The following is a 24,455-nucleotide window of genomic DNA, read 5'->3' on the forward strand; positions in this document are numbered from 1 at the left end:
ACTGTATATGATTTACATGTAGGCTGGGATACATATTCGGTATCCCCTAAATTAGATACCGTTCTCAAAACGTCCTTTGAACCCCCAGTGAAGACTCTACAGAAATAATCTACTTGCAAAAATGAACGTAAGGGAAGAAATAATCTTGCTTTCCTTCCGCTTCCTTTTCTCCATCCATCCCTTCCTTCCATACCTCTTACCCCCCAAGAGACAGCGCAGGGGGATTCCTGCAAAACGTTCCAGGACCTAAGAGAAGTGGCAGGTAGTGTTAAACAGGGACACGGGTACTACGGACATGGTGTGTCTGCTTACTTGATCTTGTTCGGCCAAGGGGTCCTGCTCCCTGAGTTCCTCTGCCGTCCCTCCAACAGACCCTGGGGTGGCCGGCAGTTGACCCTGGGAGGTCCCCTCTTCTCAGGGGTCTGCTGAGCTCCAGACCGCCGGCCTTCCGATCGGCCCCCCCTTTCCAACAGACAGGAAGCAGGCAGATGGGCTTTTCCTTAAGTATCGGGAAGTAGAGGGGTGTATACGCCGCCCAGAAACACGCTGTGCTAAACACACAATTGACTGTGTGTGTTCATAGTGTGCGTTTATGTGTGTGTGTTGGTACGTGCTTTTGTGTACGTGTTAGCGTGTGCGTGTCTGTGTTTATCTTCTCATAAAAGTAGTATATACCTGTGTGCGTTATCTGTTTGCTGCATAACAAATTATCCCAAACCTGGTGACTTCAAAGACAGAATTTGTTCTCTCCCACAGTGTGAGAGTCAGCAACTGCAGGGTCTCGGCTGGGGGGCTGTGGCTCAGGGTCCCTGGGGAGCTGTGGTTGAGGTATTGGCTGGGTCTGCATCGGCTGAAGGCTCGACTGTGGCTGGCGAGCCGCTCTTCACGTGGCCGTGAGCGGAAGGCCTCAGTGCCTTACTTTGTGGACCTCTCCGTTGGTCCCTGGTGTCCTCAGGACAGGGCTGCCAGCCTGCCCCAGAGCGAGCCATGCAAGAGAAAGCAAGAGGCAGTCACGACACATTTACTGCTAGTCCCACACGGTCACTTCCGCCATATCTATCTTTAGACAGAAGTCCCTATGTCTGGTTCGCGCTCAAGGTTTCACCTTTCGGAGGGAAGAGTGTGGAAGAATTTGTGGGTGTATTTTAAGCCACTGCCGCGGTCACTGGCAAATATCAAGAAGGGTAAAGAAAGAGAACAGAATCCCTCTGTGACCCCACCATGAACATATCTGTATGTTTTCCTCCAGGCTTTCGGAAGGTGAATGTCTATGCTACGTTTGTGTTTGATGGCCACACTAGTGGCCTCAGAGACCATTCCCCAGGCTTCTGTGAAGTGTTTTCTAAGCACCAGAGAAGTTTGGAGCCTCCTACCACTGCTTTTCCTCAGATGGGTCATTAATCTGAAGGCTGGCTTTCCCGTCTCTGGGCCTCCACAGCCCAGAACACCATAGCTGGCCTTGGAGTTAGCATCAGCCATGAGCTCATCAGGCTGGAGATCACCTCCCTGAGGTTCTGGATCTGACCCTCATTGATCTTCCCAGCATCACCAGCGTGGCCGTGGGAAACCAGCCCCAGGACATCGGACTGCAGGCAAGTCTTTCTAGAACTTGGGAATGGGCCAAGCCGAAGTTCAGGAGACTTCTAGGTCTTTCTAGAACTTGGGAATGGGCCAAGCTGAAGTTCGGGAGACTTCTAGGTCTCTGCGGGCAGCAGCAGAGCTTCTGGTGTGCCTCCCCTGCCCTTGCACTGAGTGGTTGGGGAGGAGACTGGGGTAGCAGTGCCCAGGGCACGGGGCAGAGCTATTAGGGCACACTAATAGCTATCACTCCCCAACACTCTCCAGTGTGGTTCCATGTCCATCATCATTAAAGCTTCCAATGGCCAGGACGCCTGGGTGGCTCAGTCAGTTAATCGTTTGACTCTTGATTTTGGCTCAGGTCATGATCTGGAGGTTGGTGAGTTCAAGCCCTGTGTCGGGCTCTGCGCTGACAGCAAGAGCCTGCTTGAGATTCTCTCTCTCCCTCTTTCTCTCTGCCCCTCCCCCACTTGTGCTCTCCCCCTCAAAATAAAGAAATTAACTTACAAATAAAAGCATCCAGCGTCTGATGTGCTCTGGCCCCACTCGCTCATTGGCCACACCCATCACTATGCCCCACCCCTCATCCACTCCAGCCACACCTGAATCCTCAGTGGTCCTGGAACCTACCAGAAGGTCCTTGTACCTTCTCTTCCCTCTCTCTGAAACGTTCTCCCTGCCCAGCTTTGACGTGGCACGTTCTCTGTTTCCCTCGAAGTTCTGACAGATGCCACCTTCTCCGGGATGCCCGATACCCTGGACTTGGTCCTTGTGTCTGTTGTCTACATTACCTCCTGGGGCACAAACCCCTGAGGGATAGTGCCTGTGTGCATAATAGTGAATCTCCAGACCCTGGAATGGACCTAATGCCTATGAGTGCCCGTAACTGATGCATGACTAGAAGGTGATCTTTATGGGGTCTCTCTCTGCCGGCGGACATTCTGGGGAGCAGTTACCACTCCCCAAGACCCTGTCAAAATGCATGGGAAGATCTGTGTTTCACACAGTGGTCTCTACCCCAAGCCTACTTCATCCCCAGGGACGTCGGCAATGGCAACGTCTGAGACATTTATGGTCGTCACAACCTGGGAAAGGTTTGCTACTGGTATCCTGTGGGTGGAGACCAGAAATGGAGCTAGATTTTCTGTAATGCACCCGATGGCCCCTGCCACAAAGAACCATCCATCCCAAATTGTCCATGGTGCTGAGGTGGAGAACGCTGGATGGTCTGTTCACTCACAGACATCAGACCGCGTGCTACGCATGGGAGTAGCAGGGGGAATAAAGACCAACGAGAAGATGCCTTTTAACTAAAGGACAGTTCACGTTAAAACTCACTTCCCGAAGTCGACTATGACTTTCCTCGGTGAAGTTTTCCCATGGTTAGGACTTAATTTGGCCTGTTTATATTTGTCGTCTTTATCTGACCCCGGCACTTAATTGCTTATATGATGCTAGCTTGTGCTTATGTGATGCAAATTTCCTACTTGTGGCTATGCGGTGTTATCTTCTGTGTGCAGCTTAACATAATTTTATGGGACATGATGAGAGCTAAAGCACATGTCAATTGGAGCAACTATTTTATTTCATTTTTTAAAATTTTTTAATGTTTATTTTTATTTGAGAAAGAGGGAGAGAGCACAAGTGGGGGAGGGCCAGAGAGAGAGGGAAACACAGAATCCGAAACAGGCTCCAGGCTCCGAGCTGTCAGCACAGAGCCTGATGTGGGGCTCAAACTCATGAGCCGTTGAGATCATGACCTGAGCCGAAGTCAGACGCTTCACTGACTGAGACCCCCGCCGGGCGCCCCTGTAGCAAACTATTTTTAAAAATATGTCCCTAGATGTCAGCCTTTCCTTGTTTGTTTGTATTGTCTGTGGGCAAAAACATTATTGAAATTTGGTGTGTAAGGCTTATCTGCTCATATCTCTCTCTGTCTGCAGATTCTAAGAAATTTTATTGGATTTCTCTAATTTGAGTGACCCCTTCCAAGAACAGACTCCAGAAAAAGTATTTAATATTAGGAATGAGCACATGTAGAGACATTTATTGACATCAGATCCTATCACAGCAGGCACAGAACACCTGTGGCTTGGGGACCTCTGCGGGACTGCATGGGGACACAGATGGCACGTGACGTGTCACAAAGGCACCCCTGGGCTTTTGGGGCAAATACAACACCTACACAAACACTGTCCTAGAAGGCATAATCTCAGAAGCATCACAGGAGAGATTTAGAAAAGGAGAGGTCTCATCTGGCTACAGGAGGCAGAGTCCTCGGGAAAGAAGAAATACCAGTGGTGGGTTAAAAAAAAAAAAAAAAAGTTTAACATTTATTTATTTTTGAGAGAGAGAGAGAGTCAGAAAGAGGGAGACAGAGAATCCAAAGCAGTTTCGGTGCAGGGACTTCCCGACACTCAAACTCAAGAACCGTGAGATCATGACCTGAGCCGAAATCAAGAGTCAGAGGCTTGACCGACTGAGTCACCAGGCGCCCCACCAGTGGTGGGTTTTGAAGAAAGGTAGGAAATCAACAGAGAACATAGTAAAGGCAGATGGGCAGGCCTTCCTGTGGAAGGGGTTGGCCAAGCCAACGCCCAGGAGCGTGAAAACCAGGTCATGGTCTCAGTTACCGGTTTTCTACCATCACACCTGTCTGACCATATTGTTGGATGCCCAGAGATGTACTCTTCCTTTGTGTGCTTTTTTTCTTCTTTTTTTTTTTTTTTTTTGTCATCAGATCAAGGCACTCATACATCCAGGGGCAACAGACCATCAACTTGGTGGTGGTCCCCTGTAACGTGGACGTTGCCAGCACAGAGGCAGTGAGCGTGGCTCGGGAGGTGGACCCTGATGGAGACAGGGCCAGAGGTAAGAAGAAAGAACCTAACTTCCAGAAGACGGGAAACAAGGGGGGAGACTTCTTATATATTTAGAAGGTCCCTTAATGCAGCACCGTTAGAGACAAGAGCTCTTCCCAGGAGAAGCTCCATGGGCTCAGGATGCATTCACACCCTGTGGATGGGTATCTCCGCTCACAGGGTTAGAGGTGTGGCCAGAATTTGGGGGTTCCTCACCCTTCTTCCTCTGCCCCTCATTTGCATTCACAAACCATCCTGGATGGGGTGGGGACGAGAACTACCTTATCTGCTATCCCACAATGGTCTGGAAAGGAGAATGACTGGCCCTTCAGATCTGCCTCGCCACAGGTAAAGTTCTTGGGACCCATTGGTGCATGGAAAGCACCTTTATAAGGTCTCAGCGAACATTCTACTGGGCCGATGTTGGAATATGAGGGTCTGCAGAATGTATATTCAAGCAGAATTCGTAGGCAGCTGGGGTCTCCTAAATTTCTTAAAAAAAAAAAAAAAAATAGTTGCCTTGGAAGGCGTTACAGGGAACTTGGTTTAAGAGCACACAGTCTCGTTTGAGGCCTTGTTCTACTACTTTCTGGCTACATATCCTTGGGTAATATATTGAACCTCTCCTGGCCTCGGTCTCCTCATCCATGAAATGGTACTCTCCCAGTATGTGCTGGCTTGTTGGAAGGATTCCATGAAGAAATACTGTACACGACGGTACTTAGGTCTGTGCACATAGTATTTTCTCAACAAACGGTTGCTGCTATGTTTTTTAATTTGCAATATTACCATTCAACACCCCTTCTCCACCAACCATCCCACCTACCCGTCGAGTTGACCTGCCTGGAACTTTGCAGGTCATTTGCCTTGACTGAACGCACGCTCGTCACATAACCGCCTTTCCCGTTTCTTCCCACATAGATGCCTGGTTTTCCAGTAAGGACAGAAGTAAACAGTAGGGGCAAACCCCTCAAGTATAACGTTTCACCACGCGCTGGACCACGCTTGCGCCCTGTTAGCTGTTGACTTCTCCAAGCATCACAAACGCACTGAGCCAGAGAGAACACTCAGGCTTTGGGTCATCAGTCATCGTAGGTCAACCTTCTTTCTCTCCTCTCAATCCTAAGTCGTGAAGGGTGCTTTACTGATGGCCACAGTAGGTAGTATCATCGGTCTGGGAGGGAGATCCATCTGGATATCAAAATCTTTGTAGAAGCGGGGTGGGGTGGGGCACTTGGGACTTAATGGACGAGTACAGAGTTTTAGGTCTGCAAGATGAAAAAAATTCTGGTGGGATGGTCACACAACAATGAGAGTACACTTTAAAGTGGCTACGGCGGTAACATGTATGTGATGCCTATTTTATCACAATTTTTTTAATAGGAAGCTAAATGGATTATCTATACAGTACTTCCAAAAGGGTGAAAACGAACACATTTGGTGACTAATAGAGTGGTGGTTTATATAATGCCAAGTTTCAAAAAGAGCTGTGAGTCAGTATATTTGCAAACTCTCCACCAGACTGGTTCCCCACCCGTCCATCGCTAACTGCACACTGTCTACACAGCCAGCTCCAGCTCGACTCCTGTCGCCACCATGGCACAGCGATGGCACTTGTTAGGGTCACCAGTGCCCTCCATGCTGACAAACATGTGGTCACTTCTCCGTCCCCATCTTTCTCGACCTCGGCCAACATGGCTGACCGTATTCCCTCCTTCCTGAAATCTTTCCTTCCTTTGCTGTAACACACAGCCTGCTGGTTTCTGGCTCACCATTCTCCCTCGGTCTCCTCCTTCACTGGCCACTGGAGGTCACATTCTTAGTCTCCTGGTCTGGTTGCTTCTTCAGTTCTCTGATCCCTAAAGTCGGAAAGCCAAAACTTGGCTCTGAGATCCTCCCTCCGTCAACACGTGCTCTTCAGGCAAGCTTATCAGGTGAGCTCATCTCTATCAGCCGGCAACTCCCAGATCTAAATTTGTGACCCTTCCCTTTCCCTAGACTTGACATTTCCAGTTGGATGTCTGTCAAAGGTCTCCAATCTAGTGCGACCAAAACATAGCTCCTGATACCCCACCCTGCCTCAGTCCTCCTCCCTCCCAAGGCTTCTCCCCCTATTCCCAGCACCACATCTGCCTGCCCAGTTCTAGAACTAAATCTAAAAGTCACACTTGATTCTTCCTTCCCCTGCTTCCATTTCTAATTCACCTAGAGTCCAGATGACCCTGTCCCCAAAACCAAGACCACAGCTGTCCACCACGCTCCATCACCACGTAGGCCAGGCCCCCTTCCTCTCTTGCCTGGACTACTCAAGCATCCTCCTGCTGGCCTCCTGGCTCTCACCTTGCCCTAAGTACACCCTCCACTGACCTTTGAACAGGTAAATGAAGTCACGCCCTTCCTCTGCTTCTACCCTAATGCATCCACGCCACGTACACGAACCCTAGGCTCCTTTCCTGGACGACAAACCCTCCTGTGACCTGGCTCCATCCGCCTCTGTGCGCATGGTTCCCTTCCACTCTGACTTTGTCACCACCCTTCAGTGTAGCTGTGAGCCGGAGGGCCTGGGATGTTCTTTCTCCTTCCTCACAGGGCTGGGTGTGCAGATCTCAGCCCGAACGCTACCCTCCCAGAGGCCTTCCGTCCACCTAGCCCAGCACCGCACCACCCACCCCCACCTACACTCATTTGCCGGCATATGACCGGATGTCACTTCTCTGCGTAATGCTTCTCAATAGTGTTACTATCAAGGTATGTTTCTTTATTTCTCGCAAATCACGAGACTAATGTATCTGGCTTTTACCCGCTGGAAGGTGACAGGGTAGTCACACAACAGGGACTCTGCAGTCTTGTTCACTGCCGCTTCCTCACTTAAAGTAGCGTGCTTAATAAGCATCTTTCAATTCCATATGAATATGCAAGGTATGCAGGAAGGAGTTAATTTAAAAAGAGAAAAAAAAAACCTTAAAGCATCTAGAAACAGGTGACCATTCCCTTCTCCGTGGCGCAATAGTTGGGATATTAGATGATGCTTAGAGCCCACCGCAGGGCTCGAACTCCCAAAGGGTGAGATCCTGACCTGAGCTGGGATCTGGAGTCTGTGGCTCATCCAACTGAGCCACCCAGGCACCCCCTAGCGTGAATTCTGATAGCAAGTCTCACTCTATTATTTTCCCACTTTTTCTCAGGATAAAGGACAGGGATGTAGGCATTCCTGAATGATTGCTGGCTCCCAGGAGGGGCTTCCCCAGGTTTTCTGCCTCCTCTCCCGCTGGAGGGTCCTCTCCTTTCCTTTGGGAAGTGCAGGCGTACATTCAGAGATGTCGGCTCTGTTAGTAACAGGAAGGACAACTTCTGCCAATAGGAAGGTAAGACAGAGAGACAGACATTCAGCTGCTTAGAGGCCAGGAAGGTTTCAGGAAATGATAGGCCAGATGGCCAGACTTAACCACAAATTAAAAACAAGGACGAAAATAGCAGAAGATGACGTTCGGTTCCCAACATAAACAAACAAACAAACAGAAACATACAGTGGCCATTTGATGCCCCAGGAATCGAAAGAAATACTCAGAATTCAAAGCTTTCGATCCAACCCAAGTGGGAGGGTATGTGGGGGCAGCGGGGAGACAGGGAGGCCGGGAGGACAATGTCAAAGGAGGCACCCACAGGAGGAAGGCAGCGTGAGTCTGTCACAGGAGACACCTGAGAGGGGCACCGACCTTCTGCACAGCAGGGACTGAGCCCTTGCGGGCAATCGGTGGGCGTCGGTCAGTAACGATGATGCGCGCTGCCTGGTGTCTGGAACCCAGCAGGTGCCCGGGAACGTTTGTTCGATAAATCCCACAAGGCAATTAATGAATTGCATAGCGAAAGAACAAATAAACACGCAGATAAGAGGGGTGGCGATGGAACGCACCGAGAGGGTGTCAGGCGCGGGGCCATCGCAACAGAAGGCTTCGCTGGTCCTGGCCGAAGAAGGATCCCAGAGCCTCGCAGCCTTCAAGTATATTTGAGGAGAAAATGGAACATTCCACTGCCTTTCGCTAACCATCTCACAGGAATCCCGACCAAAGCAGATGTAGCGGGCAAGGCACCGAAAAAGTCGTCGTGAGCGTGGTGCGAAATATCACGTCCCGTCTCAAGGGTTAAAGGATAGTGACGTGCGGAGCCGGCAGGAGATCCGATCACGAACAAGCTGACGTTGGCGGAGGCAACGAAGGAAGAAATGTTCTTCCAGACACATCGGGATTTCAGGTGACATTCTTCAGGACGGTCCTAGAACAGAACTCCATGGGAGCCAGCCCTGCCTTCCGGAACCGGCCAAGGTAAGGTTACCAAGTGATAGAGATAAAATTATACAAGTTTTATAGTCACGCCAGGTCTGGGGTGGGGCCCAAGAATTTATGTTTCTATCAAGTTCCCAGGTGAGGCCAATGTTACTGGTGCAGGGACCACACTTTGAAAACCACCGCTCAAGGTCTTTGGGAAAGTCAAGTCTTGGATGAGCAAATGCATTGAAATGGTCGGTCATCGTGCGTCCGGGTGTAAATCCTGAGGGCCCAGGTGCTGGGGACTCACTGCTGACGTGAGAAGCATTCAGAGCGGTGTCGGAAAAATGAGCCCCAGCGGTCCTCCCTGAGTTCGCGTAAATAACAAATACTCTGCAGCCAGACTGCCTGGTGTGTGGCCCTGGGCAAGCCACGTAACCTCTCTGGGCCTTTACCATCAATCGTTTTCTGACGAAATACATTCACATTTGTAAAGCCCTTAGAATTGTGCCCGTCACTTAGAAAACAGCATGTACATTTTTTAAAATGTAATTTTATTGGGGTAAGAACACTTAACGTGGGGTCTACCCTCTTAACAAAAATTGTTTAATATTTATTTATTTTGGGGAGACAGAGTGCAAGCAGGGGAGGGGCAGAGAGAGACAGAGATACAGAATCTGAGGCAGTCACAGAGCCCGACGCGGGGCTCGAACCCACAAAGCGCAGGATCATGACCTGGGCTGAAGTCAGACGCTTAACCGACTGGGCCACCCAGGCGCCCCTTAACAAATTTTTAAGTGTGCAATACAGTCTTGTTAACTACAGGCACGATGTTGTATGGCAACGTCTAGACCTATTCATCTTGCATAACCGAAATGTCACACCTGTTGATTAGCAACTGCCTGTTTCCCCTCCCCCAACATCTGGCAACCCTCATTCTACCCCCTGGTTCGGTGAGTTTGGCTTGTTTAAATGGCTCGCGGAAGTGGGATCGTCCAGTCTTCGTCCTTCTGTAGCTGGCTTATTTCACTCAGCCCAGCGTCCTCAAGGTCCATCTATGCTGTCACATGCTGCAGAATCTCCTTCTTTGTAAAAGCCAAATCCTATTCCTTTGTGTGTATTTTCTTTATCCATTCATCCACCTATGGGCGCTTAGGTTGTTTCCACATCTTGTGATGGGGCCAGCATCCTCAAAGGAGTGCTAATATCTCGTTGAGATCCTGATTTAAACTACTTTGGATAAATACCCAGAAGTGGGATCGCTGGATCCTATGGTAGCTCCATATTTCATTTTTTTGAGGAACATCTCTATGGCTTTCCATGGTGGCTGCATTATTTTGCATTGCCACCAACAGTGTACAAGGGTTCTAATTTTCCCACGTCCTTGCTCACACTTGTGTGGTTTGTTTTAAATGTTGATATTTATTTGTTTTTGAGAGAGGGTCAGGGGCAGAGGGAGTGCGAGAGAGAATCCCAGGCCGGTTCCACACCGTCAGCACAGAGCCCAGCGTAGGGCTCGATCCCACGAACCACGAGATCATGACCCATCGGCCATTTGTATGTCTTCTTTGAAGAAATCTCTATTCAAGTATTGGGCCCAGTTTTGATTGGGTTTTTGGGATTTTATTGTTGTCATCGTTGTTAAATTGTGGGAGCTCTTTAAGTATTTTGGAAACTAGCCCCTTATCAGTTATATGGTTTGCACATATCTTCTCCCATTCTGTAGGTTGCTTTCGCCTTTGTTTGTTGTCTCCAGTGCTGTGGAGAAGCTTTTCCACTTCCACTAAGCTGTAGTCCAGCTTATCTGTTTTTGCTTTGGTGGCCAGTGCTTTTGGTATCATATCCATGAAATAATTTCTAAGACCAATATCGTGAAGATTTCAGCCTATGTTTTCTTGTAGGAGTTTTACCATCTCAGGTCTTACATTCAAGCCTTTGATCAATTTTCAGCTGACTTTTGTGTATAGTGTAAGTTGCATTCTTTTGCATGTAGATCTCCAGTTTTCCATCATCATTTGGTGAAGAGACTATCCTTTCCCCGTGGTGTATTCTTGGACACCCCCCCCCGCCCCCGCCCCGCCATCAAAAACCAGCTAACTGCATGTGTGTGGGTTTATTTCTGGGCTCACTGTTCTGATCCATTGTTTGGGCCCACTCTGTAATTAGCAACTGTCGCCCTAATGCACTACCTGGCTTTTCTGAAGGCATGTGTCATCCTGGGGAGGTGAGCTTACCGACCCCCTTATAAAGCCCAGAATTGGCAAAATGATCACTCACATAGGTTGTTGGCCTTAGAAATAAAATAGTTATTTCTCCAGCAAAAATGAATTTATTTGGGAATGACAGAGAATTGCAATTTGGGGGGTAAAAAGCCATGGCAAAACCATAGGCAAGTCCCACAAACAAAGGAGAAGAATTTTATTTTATACAGAAGAAGGAGAAAGTTGGGTTGTTTTGAACTCAGTCCATCGGAGAAAAGCACGCGTTCAGGGTGCTGACGGCTTTTCCCTGGCTGAGCTGCAGGGGTGGTTGGTCGCTTGTAGGGGATGCCGTGCACGTCTCTTCCTGTTGGGGCCTACCGTTGATGATTCCTGTTGAGGAGTCCTCTGCCGGGTCTGTAAGGGACACTTCTTGGACAGTGGTATGGCGGGAGAGCTCCCCCTTCTGGCTTCCCGACTCCCTTGCAGCAAGGCTTCCCTGAGCATTAACACCAGGGTCCCTCGTGAATGCCCTTGTGCTCCGTCTTGTTTCCGAGCTCTCCTGGGAGGAAGGAAAGGCCACAGTGCCCCGTCTGGCAGGAAGACTTACCCATGGGCTCACGTTGCCTTGTCAGTGTGAGTCAACGGGTTGAGTTTCAACGGGTTGAGTTCAACGGGTTGAGTTTCAACGGGTTGAGTTGCAAGTTGCAAAAGTTACAGCCTACCCAAGGCACTCCATCCTGAGGTGGTTGAGACACCCCACTGAGCTGCCCACACAAGCCAAGAAACAAGCACGTTCTGAAAACCAAATCGCTCGTGGCCAGGGGTTCACAGGGGAGCTTCCGAAACTGGGAAGTAACAACTGCCTAATGTCGAAACGAAGAGCCGATCAATCTGGGAAGCAAGAAGGGAAGGAAGAAAACTTTAAACCATTTAGGAGGGCAAAAGGAATGAACACTGACTCAGCAAATGTATCCTTTTGCAACAGGTTCACACTTTGTCGACCTTGACAGTGAAACAGCCAGTTATTTTCCCAGCCTGTCAGACAAAAGCAACGAATTCTTCTGAGCCAGGAAACATGTACTCCCAAGAACATTGAGTTGGAAGAAAGAAGCCAGTGGCTCTCCAACTGCAATGTGCACAAGAATCACCTGGGGGCGACTGGGCGGCTCAGTCGGTTAAGCACCAGCTTGGGCTCAGGTTATGATCTGAGTTCGAGCCCCGCGTCGGGCTCTGTGCTGACAGCTCGGAGCCTGGAGCCTGTTTCGGATTCTGTGTCTCCCTCTTTCTCTGCTCCTCCCCTGCTCATGCTCTGTCTCTGTCACTCAAAAATTAGTAAACACTGAAAAAATTAAAAAAAAAATCACCTGGAAAGTTTATTTAAATTCAGATTCCTGGGTCCCAATCCAAGTTTCTGGGTCAATAAATCGGGGGGATGAAGGGGCAATGAGTTTGCCCTTCTAACTTCCCAGGTGATCCGGGGAACATACCTTGAGGAGCCCCAACTCTAGTGGGATTCCCCTCAGTTCACAGAAGAGGGCTTCGAAAGACGTATCCCTGTCTAAAAGACACAACCTTGTCAAACCGACAAAAACCTTGGTGTTTTGCAAAAAGACGTTGCATTTTGATAGCCGTTTTTGATAGTACATTTCTCAATATTTAAATCGTCTACATTCAAACTTTCATTTTACATTTGTGATATTTTAAGTTAATTTTTAAAAATTCATAACGATTATGATAATGATGATTTGAAGGATCAGGAAACAATCTCATACATTTCCGACTATAGATTCAAACTGCCCCTCCCCCCACCAAAGCACCTGTGAGACCTTATGACTTCCTGGTGTCATCCAACGTCATCCGCATTTTACGAGGCCTCGGTACGTAATCCACAAACTGCCTCTAGACCCCAACACACTCCTCCCGCCTGGGTCGGGGACCTCATTCACCGAGGCAGAGGCTGAGCCCACTGGGCACTCAGGCATCCATGTCCACCTGCACGGGCTGTGGAGGCGGTGAGCTGGGTGTGCCCTGGGACCCTCCACCACTGACTCGCTCCGTGACGGTATCTGGCAATTAGCCTCTCTGGGCCTTAGATTACTCTCTTGTAAAACAGAGAAGCAACCAAGCCACGTGCTTTGTCCTGCAGTTGGGGTGGGGGGGGGCTTAACTGAGATGTGGAGGGTGCTTGGCCCAAAGACAACCCTCTGTGGTGCCTCTCTGTGTCCTTCCTTCTCCTCCCCTTCATTATCATCGCCATCGCTGATTGGTTAGGACTGTACCCCGCCTGCCACCAATATCCACCAATATCCCCTACCAAAGCACCGTTTATCAGTTTATAACACTCAAATTATCACTGACAGAGCATTTTCGTAAAGAAAGCTTACGTTATTTTCAAGTGTACTTGTTCTCTAAATACAAAGCGCGAAGCCAAACCCAAGCCCGGCCGCTTCTTGGCACTTCCCCACTCCAGTGACATAACAAAACTGCACACCGGGTCATTCGAGCTGTATTGCATGCAAAGCCATCCTTGGGCTCTTTAACAGGTGTCCATCTTAAACATTTTTTACAAATGTTTGTTTATTTTGAGACAGAGAGAAGGTGGAGACGAGGGAGAGAGAGAGAGAGAGGGAGAAAGAGAATCCCAAGCAGGTTCCACACTGTCAGTGCAGAGGCCAACACGGGGCTCGATCTCACGAATCCGCGAGATCATAACCTGAGCCCATGTCAAGCATTGGACACTTAACCAGCTGAGCCACCCAGGCGCCACAACAGGGGCCCGTCTTAGCGAACTTCGCACAAAAATAGAAATTCCGGATCCCCTCGAATGCTGCCACAGGGGATTCGGCCCACGTATCGAAGAAATCTGTCGGCCAATTCCATCAAGCTGCGGAGTGTCATCATTCGCTATTGTTTTGTTCAGAAATCACTCCCGTCGTTAGAAAAGCAAATAAGGGAGAGCCACCGGAGGGCGACAGAGAGGCCGCGCCTGTGTGGAGGCGGCATCCCCAGCAATGAAGCGGATAAAGTGTTCTTTCTGATCCATGAGGATTCCCGGGGACTCCAGGTGACAGGCACAGAAACTGGCTTCTCTGTCACCCGCTCCCTTTAGACGGCCGCATCCTTCCTGGTGGCCCAGCGCATCCTGAGATGGCCCTCCTCGCGTCCCTGCCTGTGGCGTGCTGGCCGCCCCGTCACGCAGGAGCTCCTCTCCATTTGTCTTGCCTGAGAGATGGGATGGTTGGGTGGCCGATGGGATCCTCTGGCGGCCCCCAGCCCAACACCACACGCTGCTGCCCCAGGCAGGTCCCAGCTCTTTAATGCGGTTACGGCTCAGATCGATGACTCTCTCTCATTTTCGGAAAATTAAGGTGTTTAATCAGGACCTCGGAAAGTGAGGAGAAGAAGTCATAAGGCAGAACGAGACCTGCTTAGACAACAAAATCAGGGAGGAGTTTAAAAACTGGGTTCTCACACTTACAGCCAATACCCCAAACGGCAAGTCCTAGGACGAGGCTCCGCCTAAACACGGTGTCATGTTTACCAAGACCAGAAGGTACTTCTGGCACGTAAGAAGCGTGCAGACAGATGAACATGCCCACGCAAGAGACCACGGGGCCCCTTAGGCTTTCCTACAACTGCTTCCCAGCCACCAACGTGGAGCCCCGCCTGCACCAGGAGACAGTTCCACCGCCTCCAACTTTCTCTGGCTTCTTCGTTTTGAGGCTGGACAGTTCGACTTACTTTTCTTCCCTTCTTGTCTTCACCCCTAGTGCACGACCGACCGAAGAGGTCAGTGGTTTCGTGTGTGCTGCCGAAGCGAGCACACGGGTCAGTGGTTTGATAAGAGTGTCCTTGCTTTGCCTGGGGAAGGTCCAACTTTCATTCTGCTGTAGCCCTGATGCCAGGAGGGTGTTCCTGTGTGTGTGTGTGTGTGTGTGTGTGTGTGTGCGCACGCGTGCATTGTATCTTTGTTTTAGCACGTAATAAAACCAGCACTCTTCGTGTCTGGATGTGTTCTCGGGAGATCTGTAAGTGCTGTAATAATAGGTTTCTGTTTCCATTGAACGAATCCAGTGCTTTCTACGAGTTACAAACACTCAGCTTCTCTCTCAGGGTGAATACCCTCAACTGAAATGTATTTTCATAGAATAACAATTTGGTTTCCTAAAAGTCAGTTTTCCTCGGGGCGTCTGGGTGGCTCAGTCAGTTAGGCATCCAACTCTTGATCTCAGCTCAGGTCTTGATCTCAGGGTCGTGAGTTCAAGCCCCACATTGGGCTCCACGCTGGGCATGCAATCTACTTGAAAATTAAAAAAAAAAAAAAAGTCAGTTTTCTTTAAATTAGCATTATCAGATCATAAATTTTATCTCATTATGAAAAAAACCTCCGTTCGGGGCACCTGGGTGGCTCAGTCCGCTAAGTGTCCGACTTCAGCTCAGGTCGTGATCTCATGGTTTGTGGGTTCGAGCCCCGTGTGTTGACAGCTCAGAGCCTGGAGCCTGCTTTGGATTCTGTGTTTCCCTCTCTCTCTGTCCCTCCCCTGCTCATGCTCTCTCTCTCTCTCTCTCTCTCTCTCAAAAATAAATAAACATTAAAAAAATTTTTAGAGAAAGAAAAGAAAAAAAATCTCCATTTAGAAACATTGCCTTAGGGTACAGTGGGTAAGCCAAACTTAAATTTAAAAAAGTTCCTATCTTTAAAATGTCTGGGGAATTTATAGAATTCACCACGGTGGTTTGTTTGGTATTGCAGTTAGAAATATTATCCACGGGGGCGCCTGGGTGGCTCAGTCGGTTGAGCGTCCGACTTTGGCTCAGGTCATGATCTCCCGGTTCGTGAGTTCGAGCCCCGCATCAGGCTCTGTGCTGACAGCTCGGGGCCTGGAGCCTGCTTCAGAGGCTGTGTATGTCTCTCTCTCTGCCCCTTACCTGCTCACACTCTGTATCTCTATCTCTCAAAAATAAATAAATATTAAAAAAATTTTTTTCAAAGTTGAGGCCAAGGTTATAGCCGCGGGCTTGCTGGGCCGGCCGCTCTAGGAGCACCTGCCGTTTTGCACCTGCTCAGGACTTAGTTCGTGCTCCCCGGGAGAGATGGAAGGAAGCACCCGGCCGAGTTGTCATTTCTGCATTATCTTCTGCAGCACAGGATGATGTAGGCTTAGTGCTGATCCTCTGAATACATGACTGTGCCTGCTGTCTAACCCGTTCTTTGAATCTGTATCTACTACAAAGACATAATTGTCCACTAGTCCTATTCCAAAATCTTTATAAGTTGGACTTAACCATACTGCCACAGCTGTGTGGGTTCCCCCTTCAACAACTCTGATCCCCCTCTCAGTAATGGGGTGCCAGGGATGTCCAGCTTCCTTCTGCACTCTAGATAAAAACCCTCTTCTGCCCAGGCCTGGGTCGGTGGGTGTGAATCTCATTCCACAACTCAGGTGAGCAGGAAAAAGGATTTCTGCCATTTTCCCACAACAACCGACTGTCTTTTACCTCTTTGGCCAGTTGGTAAAAATGATACCTGACTTATGACCGCTCCACCGTTCCTAGGGGCTGTGTCTGAGCCCCCGGGTGCCTCACCAGGGGTTGGGGGACAGGCCTGGTCCTGGATCATCATTTCTCCAGGCTGGAGAGGAGGCCCTACGGCCGTGGAGAGGGCAGGACCTGCAAGGGACAGAGGACAGGACGGATGAGGACAGCAGCACGGGCTGCCGAGGGCCTTCTTAAAGTCACCATGTAAAATCCCAGGCCTTCTCTGACTTAAATTGTGTTTAATTCTGTCTCAACACAATAGTGCCTCCTACGATGTTTAAACAAGGGCGAGAAAAGAAGGAACATGTTTATCTTTCTTATCCAACCAGGACAAAGTTGAAGACATGAAAACGAAACAAGCAGAGGCAGCAGAAAATCGGGTCCGACTTCAGTTTGGAATATGGAACAGCTGGCTTTGTCAAGACCAGATTTACCGCGTGGTTCTGAACAGAGTCCGGGAAGAGGTTTTTAACCCAGTGGGCAATCCTGTGCGGGACCTTGAGTAGAATCGGTCTTTCTCAAATGATTGGTCTTTGACTTCACCCATCACTGAGATCGAGTTGTGCGCGTGAGTGCGTATTTCTTGGTGAGCGTGTAGGTCAGTGCCACGGGTGTTTGCCCGGCAGATGCCGGGCACTCTGATTGACAGTTGTGTCACTGAGAGAAGGTGGGAGGGGCCACTACTGTGTATTAAATCCCTTCTGCAGTGATAAATACTCACATATTATCTATGTTATAGTTTAACAGTAACCCTGTCAAGGGACTTTTAATTAATTCAGGAATCAGGTTTTTATTTTCTTTATTAAAAATTTTTTTAAGTTCATTTATATTTGAGAGAGAGAGCGAGAATGAGAGAGAGCAGGGGAGGGGCAGAGAGAGAGGGAAAGGGAGAGAGATTCGCAAGCAGGCTCTGAGCAGTCAGCACAGAGCCCCACACAGGGGCTTGAACTCACGAACTGTGAGATCATGGCCTGAGCTGAAGTCTGAAGCTTAACTGACAGGCCCCCCAGGTGCCCCGGAATCAGGTTTTTGATGCGGCAAAGCATGTACTCAAAACCAGTTCCAACCGCAGAGTTCTTTATATTTCATGCTATGCATCTATTACCAAGCCACTATTATTGGAATTCAGCAAAATACAACCAGCACTAACTTTACTCGTTATAATTTGGTTTTCCTTGAGGTTCAGAAGGCACTCAGGTCTGGAGCAGCCTCGAACTCACTGAGTCCACAAGACAGGAAGGAAAAACCCTTTCCCTAGATCCCGTAGCCCAGTCACCTCCAAGGTTTCCAACCCTCCGCCCACGCGGGGTGCATAGAATGGAAGGTGACTTTTAACCCGCAAAGAAGCCCAACTCTGGAAGCCTTTTCTTCATCAGAATAGAAAGTAGTTATCCAGATGTGGGGCCCAGCTGCCAGGCAAACTGGGCATCCCTGTGAAGAGAGGGAACGAGGTGAGCCTTGAAGCACATCCTGATCAGCTCCCAGGAGGGGCCAGGGGATCAAGGGGCCCAGAGGTCTCTCTGGGAGGTGGAGCAGGTGTGGGGGTGGAGGAGGGGGAGGAGCTCCTGTGAAGGCTGGGATGTCGAGAACGTGCTATGGGTTTGCGCTTACAGGGTGGGTTCATAGTGCCAGAGGGAATGCCTGATCCTAGAGTTCGGGGCAGCACAGAGAGCGCCTTGCCGTGGTTGGATGCTGACCACTGGAGTGGGGTGGACGGGACCACCGGGACCTCTCGAGGCAACTATCCACTCATCCGAGAATCCCAAGGCTTCCCTGCAAGCACAGGCCGAGACCCCTCCGGCTGACCCTTCTTCCTCCCTCTTCCAGGAAACCAGCAAACGTCTGGCCAAGCAGATCCCATTCGTAATTCAATATTTCATGCTGCAGCGAACGGGCACTCCCTTACAGAAAGCCACGATGCAGATACTACAGGAGACAGACCACTATTCCCGGCTGCTTCAGGAACCCAGCGACGCCTCCACCGAGAGGAGATTCCTTAAGGAGAAAACTGACCGGCTCACGCTCTCTGGAAATCATCCAGTTAAAGGGGGCAGATGCACAAAAGGGCAGCAATGCTTTGGGGTGTTTCCCGCCGTGCATTCACCGTGAGATGGCCCACAAAGTGGCTCCGCATCTGGGGCCGCACTCTGTCGCCTTCCGTGTCCACCTTCGCTGGATTGCACGCAGCACCAGAGTTTGGGTCTGACAGGCACACACGCCCGGGGCGGTCCCCTCTGCCGGGAGAGATGGCTCTCCGGGCCTTGGGCCCCACAGCCCCCCAGTTACGGGGTTCTCGAATACTGCTCTCTTTCTGTGTTAATTCATCTTCCCCACCATCAGATTATAAGACCCCAGAGCGGGGAGGTCCGTATCATATTCTTCTTTGGTATTTCCGGGATCTTACATGGCACTCGTTACCTAGTAGCTGCTTAATGAATGACATCTTATTGAACAAATGCATGATGAGGGTGACCGGCTGCTATGGCTTAGCTCCAGACTTTGGTCGTTGGAGATGGTGTCCCTGAGCTGGTCACTCTCAGAGGAATCTGGCTGTGCCACCTGCTCCCCACTGTTGACCACGGTCATGTTTACAACCCCCAGGACATGATACTGATTGTCATCTGTCCTGTTTCTCTGGCTGCGATGAGCTCCCATTGCTATGTGAAGCCCTGAAGAGAAGTTTTATAAGGAAAAAATATTTTTTTTAATGTTTACTTCTTTTTGAGAGGGACAGAGGGTGAGCAGGGGAGGGGCAGAGAGAGAGGGAGACACGGACTCCGAAGCAGGCTCCAGGCTCTGAGCTGTCAGCACAGAGCCCGACGCGGGGCTCGAACCCATGAACCGCGAGATCGTGACCTGAGCCCAAGTCGGACGTTCAACCGTCTGAGCCCCCCCAGGCGCGCAGAAAAATACATGTTTTAAAAAAATGTCGAGCTTCCTACCAGTGGTCATCTCTAGATTGGAGGATTACGGCTAATTTTATTTTCTTCATCACGCTAAGCAATAGTTAATTTCAGGGGGATTTTAGGAACATTAAGTGAAACCATTTCTACAAGCTACCTGTCCCCCAAATCCAGCGACTCTTCCCGCTCATCAAACACCTCTCTTCTGTACTCTCTAGGTCCGTAGAGGCTCTGGGGGTTAGCCCTTGAACGTGGCTTCTGAAGAGGTAGCCCACCACACCTGGCTTCCCAGCAGGTCGGAGCGTGGGGCTGAGTGCGGGGCCCACGTTCCCATTGGAATAAGCTCACGGCTACCACAAGCACCTCAAGACCTCCGCAGCTTACCACGACCCGGCCGTGCCCCTCGCTCACATCACGGATGTCCTAGGCCGACTGGCAGGGTTCTGAGCCACACTGTCCCTGGGCCACCAGCATCCTTCTACGTCATGGCCCCACCATCCCCGGCTCCTTCGAGTCCCCACCAGACCCTCTGCATCTGACCTGCAGGTGAGGAACGAGAGAGTGTAGAGGATTTCTGGAAGTTTCCAGGAGCCAGGCTCGGGAGCTGTGTGCCTCGCTTCCTCCCACATTCCAGAGGCAGGCCTCAGGCCTAGGACCTCGCCGGACTGCAAGGCAGGCTGGGAAATGTGGTCCAGCTGAGCCAACAGAAGCCAGGGGAGACCGGCTTTGCCTGTTGCCACACCCACCCCTACATCCGTGGGGAACCTTCGTTGCACAAAACACGGGAGTAAAGGAACAGGCGTGTTCTCTGCTCTTCCTTCTTATCCTGGGGTCACTCACTCACTCACACACACAGGCACACATATGCACACACGTACGTTTCCTCCTGCAATGCGCCTGTGGGCTGGCGTTTTGTTCCTAACAAGTGCGGAAATAGAGGAAGACCACCCAAGGGGGAAGGAGCAAAAGTATTTAGCGAGAGCTGATGACGTCGAGGAGGAGGAGGTCAGCCACCGTCGCTCGGGGGTTTGGGCAAAGCCTCACGGGCAGGGAGAAGGCTCCGTGTGAGCCCTGGGTGGGGGCTGAGGGCAGCGAGCTAGAAGCAGACGTCCCCTGTGGCCGGTTAGGCGTATATATTCGGCTTTCTCTGGTGGGTCCTAAATCAGAAATAGGGACACAATTTGAGAGAAGCTGTCAGTTATTCAGCAAACCCTGGTCACCTGGGGGCGAGTCGCTGTAGAGGTTATTGCTTCACTTTCGAGATCGTGGGTAGGAAACAGTCTGCCTTCCGCAAGTCTGACTTCCAGGAGGCTGGCCCCCAGGGCCAGTTACGGCAGATTGTTGCAAGAGCTCTGTTTTTACGGATGGTCTGGCCGCCGTGTGAGTATAGTCCGTCTCTCAGACTTTTCCCTTCTCTGGCCCTGGTGCTGCAGGACAGCCCCGGCAGGTAACACGTGCTGTAACCCCAGTCTGGGCTGACGGTGCACGGATCCACAACCCCGTCTTTACACCCCCCCTGATGCTCCTCACAGGGGCGGCAGTGAGGGGGGTGGTGTTCCCTTCCATCAGCGCCGCAGTGATGAGGCCGAAGGGTATTCACGAAAAGGTATCAACCCGGTGGGATAAACAAATCCGGATTCCCCCATCTTGTTTCTACCCCTGGTTGGGGGGAGGGCCTCCAATGCCCCTTTGGTCATGCTCAGTGACATGGTGTGTGGGTTATCTATTGTTACCTAACAAATTATCCCAAGTTTTACCCCCAAAATTTCCTCTCTCGGTTTCTTCGGGTCAGGAATTCACATGGGCCCTGGCAGGTGCCTCTGGCTGTGTGTGTGTGGGGGGGGTGGGGGGGGTGGGGGGAGGTCTCACGGAGTTGGTCCAGCTTCTGTGGTGGGCTGCATAACGGCCCCCCAAATAGCCAGGCTCTAATCCCTGGTGCCAGCGAAAGCGATGTGGACCCATACAAAATCTCTGCCCATGAGAGGCTCCATGATGAGGCTCCATTTCACTTTCTAACCAATGAGCTTTCAAACCAGGCCAGCATCTGTAATTGTTTCACAAGCAGCCGTTCATCACATCCTGTAGAACGACTGGCCTTCGACCACAAAACTGCTGATAGAACTTTAGGAAGAGCAAAGAGTTAACTAATGCAGACCAGGAACAGTTTGTGTTGACAGCACCCCACTTTCTAGACTATGAAACACCAAGCCTGGTTGCAGGCAGAGAAGAATCGATTAGACGGTGATTGAAAACTGCTCAGATGGTTAGCACGGAATTAACAGGTTTTCTCTCTTCTCTGGTTTATCTGAATAGGTGATTCTTCTTCTTTCTCACAAAACCCCCTTGCTTTCCCTACCCAAGTGGGACACTTTTTCTGGTCACTCTGGGATCGGTGCTCTCGCAGGTGTCATTCTGAGACCCCAGATAAGGCTCTTGTTTTCTCTTAGTGTCACCCTCCTTCCTCTGGTGTCAGGTTCTTTAAATGGATAAAGGGGTCTTTGTAGGTCTGGGGACACTACAGACTGAGACTGGAAGGTGACCCTGGGTTGTCCCCGTGGGCCCCAGATGCCATCACAGGTGTCCTCATGAGAGGGAGGCAAAGCAAAGAAAGAGCAGATCGGAAGGGACCACCCTGCCAGCTCTGGAGGTGGAGGAAGGGGCCACGAGCTAAAGAGAGCAAGGAACGCATCTCTCAAAGCTGGACAAGGCGAGCAGAAGGATTCTGTCCAGAGTCTCTTGAGGGAGCATGACCCCGTCAACACCATGACCTTAGCCCCGTGAAACTGGCCTCGGACTTGTGGCCTCAGAATTGTAAGAGAGTTTCTGTTGTTGTAAGCCACTGTGTTTGTGGCAATTTGTTATAGCAGCTGCAGGAAACTGATACGGGCTCCAAGTTCGCTCTCCTGTCTGTGGACAGGCCTCAAGCCCTGGGTGGCCTTTGGCCAAAGACATCAGTTCTTTGCCACATCGCCTGCTGGGACTTTACCACAACATGGCAACCCACATGGAAGGTCTATCGGATTATCAGGATCAGGATGGCATTTTGTAAATAGAATTGAATGGCTTTTTTTTTTTTCAACGTTTATTTATTTTTGGGACAGAGAGAGACAGAGCATGAACGGGGGAGGGGCAGAGAGAGAGGGAGACACAGAATCGGAAACAGGGTCCAGGCTCTGAGCCATCAGCCCAGAGCCTGACGCGGGGCTCGAACTCACGGACCGCGAGATCGTGATCTGGCTGAAGTCGGACGCTTAACCGACTGCGCCACCCAGGCGCCCCAATGGCTTTTTTTTTTAAGGTTGCCCAAGTGAGTGTGAAGACAGGTAGTGTGGCAACGACTCTTCAATGAACGCGCCTGTTTCCATCATGGCACCTGGGGCACCTGGCACGCGGCGGATGCTGTTTCGAGGCAATGAGTGATGGCTGGCGGGTGACTGCAGTGACAACAGAAAGAACAGGATGGCTCATGAAAGCGTGGAAAGGGATTTCCATTTCTCACTAGCTGTGTGATTTGGGCCAAGAGCCCACCTCTCTGAGCCCCCATTTCCTAGCTGACTGATTTTTTTCTATAGATCACGTGTAAAGAAATTGGCTCGCTACCTTACGGGGGCGGGAGGTCAATATCCGGGGAATGCTCCACAGCCACAAGGTGGCATTTTTAACAGAGGTATTGTGTTGGGGGTCTCTCCACTTCCTACACCATATACGGGCCGCCGAAGCAAGCACCCCACTTTCTAGACTATGAAACACTGAGCCTGGTTGCAGGCAGAGGAGGAAGGAGGCGGCCTGGGGTGGAATTTGAGAATTAGGGGGAATTCTCCAGTGGTTGTGCCAATTCCCATAAGCTCCCTGGGAAAGGTCCTGGGAGGGCAGGTCACAGCGCTATTTTCTCCTTTATCTGAAAGATAAGCTTTCACAGAGCGCTGATCACCAGGCGAATGCCAGAGAAGACAGCTGGCCGTATCCCAGGAAAAGGCTAGGCCGCCAGCCTTCCCGTGGCTGCAGGCTGGGTGGGCCGCACGACACCAAGCCGGGGCCCAGGGCCACCAACCAGCTCAGCTTCGCCAGACTTTTCAGTTTCTATCTCCTCTGGCTCGCAGAGGGCCGCGGAGAAGGCAAAATCGGACCCTGGCCTTAAGGACCAAATAAATAGCAACCTTGCAGGCTCCAGGTTCTCACGCTTTAACTGCAAACGAATCATCTGGAGAACCCTCTTGAAACTCAGATGGATTCAGTGATCTTGAGGTGGCCCTCGACCCTGCAGGTCTGACAAGCTTCCAGGTGAAGCCAGTGTTGCTGGGCCCTCCTTTGAGAAGCACCGATCCATGGCAAGGGTCGATGGAGGAGAAAACAAAAACGGGGCCAGGGACAACGTACCCTGGACTCCACGCTCCGGGCCGCACAGAAGGGACGCCGCTCGGGAGCGCGCTGCTCTGCCCCCGGGCAAGGACGGCGTCAGAGGTGGGCGCAGCGACCTCTGCGGTTCGGGGCGCCGCCCCAACCCCAACCTCCTCTCCGTTACCGTCCCCTCCCCATCTCCCTCCCCCGGCACCGCCAGAACCGTGTCCAGGCTGCGCTGGGCCTTCGAGAGGCACCCCGAGGCACCCCAGCCGGAGAGCCTCCACCGGTCCCACCCTGTCCGCCCGCCCGCCCGTCCGTCCGTCCGTCCGTCCGCCCGCCCGTCCGCCCCGCCTCCGGCTCGGTTCCCTCCGCCTCCCTCACCGCCCTCACCGCCTGGGTTTCCACTCCCTCCCGGTCTCTGCTTTCCTCCCCTGGCACCGCCCCTCCGCCTCCGGCACCGCCCCTCCGCCTCAGGCTCCGCCCCTCCGCCTCCGGCACCGCCCCTCCGCATCAGACTCCGCCCCTTCGCCTCCGGCGCCGCGCCTCCGGCTCCACCCCGCAGGCACCGCGCCCCCGGCTCCGCCCCCAGGCACCGCCCCTCCGCCTCCGGCACCGCCCACCCCCGCCTCTCTGTCTCTCTCTTTCCAGTTCCTGGAATCTTAGAGTCTCCCTCTTCACTTCCTTTTCTGGGAACCAAGAAGGAGAAAAGAAACTGAAACTGAACCTGAGTTGACTGGGAAACGGAAGATCAGGGAGGAGATGCTCAGG

General features: G+C 51.2%; 2 long non-coding RNA genes across 4 annotated transcripts; one reads left to right on the top strand and one right to left on the bottom strand.

The window, feature by feature from the left end:
- The first annotated feature begins 7,574 nt into the window (after positions 1-7,574).
- On the top strand, positions 7,575-18,383 carry LOC147577630 (uncharacterized). Its single transcript, XR_015240483.1, has 3 exons — positions 7,575-8,761; positions 16,773-17,894; positions 18,271-18,383. It is a non-coding gene; the product is annotated as an uncharacterized LOC147577630 (long non-coding RNA).
- Positions 14,255-24,001, bottom strand: LOC147577631 (uncharacterized). Of its 3 annotated transcripts, none has more exons than XR_015240480.1 (4): positions 23,724-24,001; positions 20,391-22,780; positions 16,433-16,575; positions 14,255-15,202 (listed from the first exon to the last, which is right to left on the bottom strand). It is a non-coding gene; the product is annotated as an uncharacterized LOC147577631 (long non-coding RNA). The 3 variants fall into 3 exon arrangements; XR_015240478.1 differs by having other exon boundaries at positions 19,731-22,780; XR_015240479.1 differs by having other exon boundaries at positions 14,255-15,205; positions 19,731-22,780.
- Between the last annotated feature and the right edge of the window lie 454 nt (positions 24,002-24,455).

Source organism: Puma concolor, chromosome C2 (genome assembly GCF_028749965.1).
Source record: "Puma concolor isolate L17-30 chromosome C2, mPumCon1.1.hap2, whole genome shotgun sequence".
In the NCBI taxonomy this organism is placed as follows: domain Eukaryota; kingdom Metazoa; phylum Chordata; class Mammalia; order Carnivora; family Felidae; genus Puma; species Puma concolor.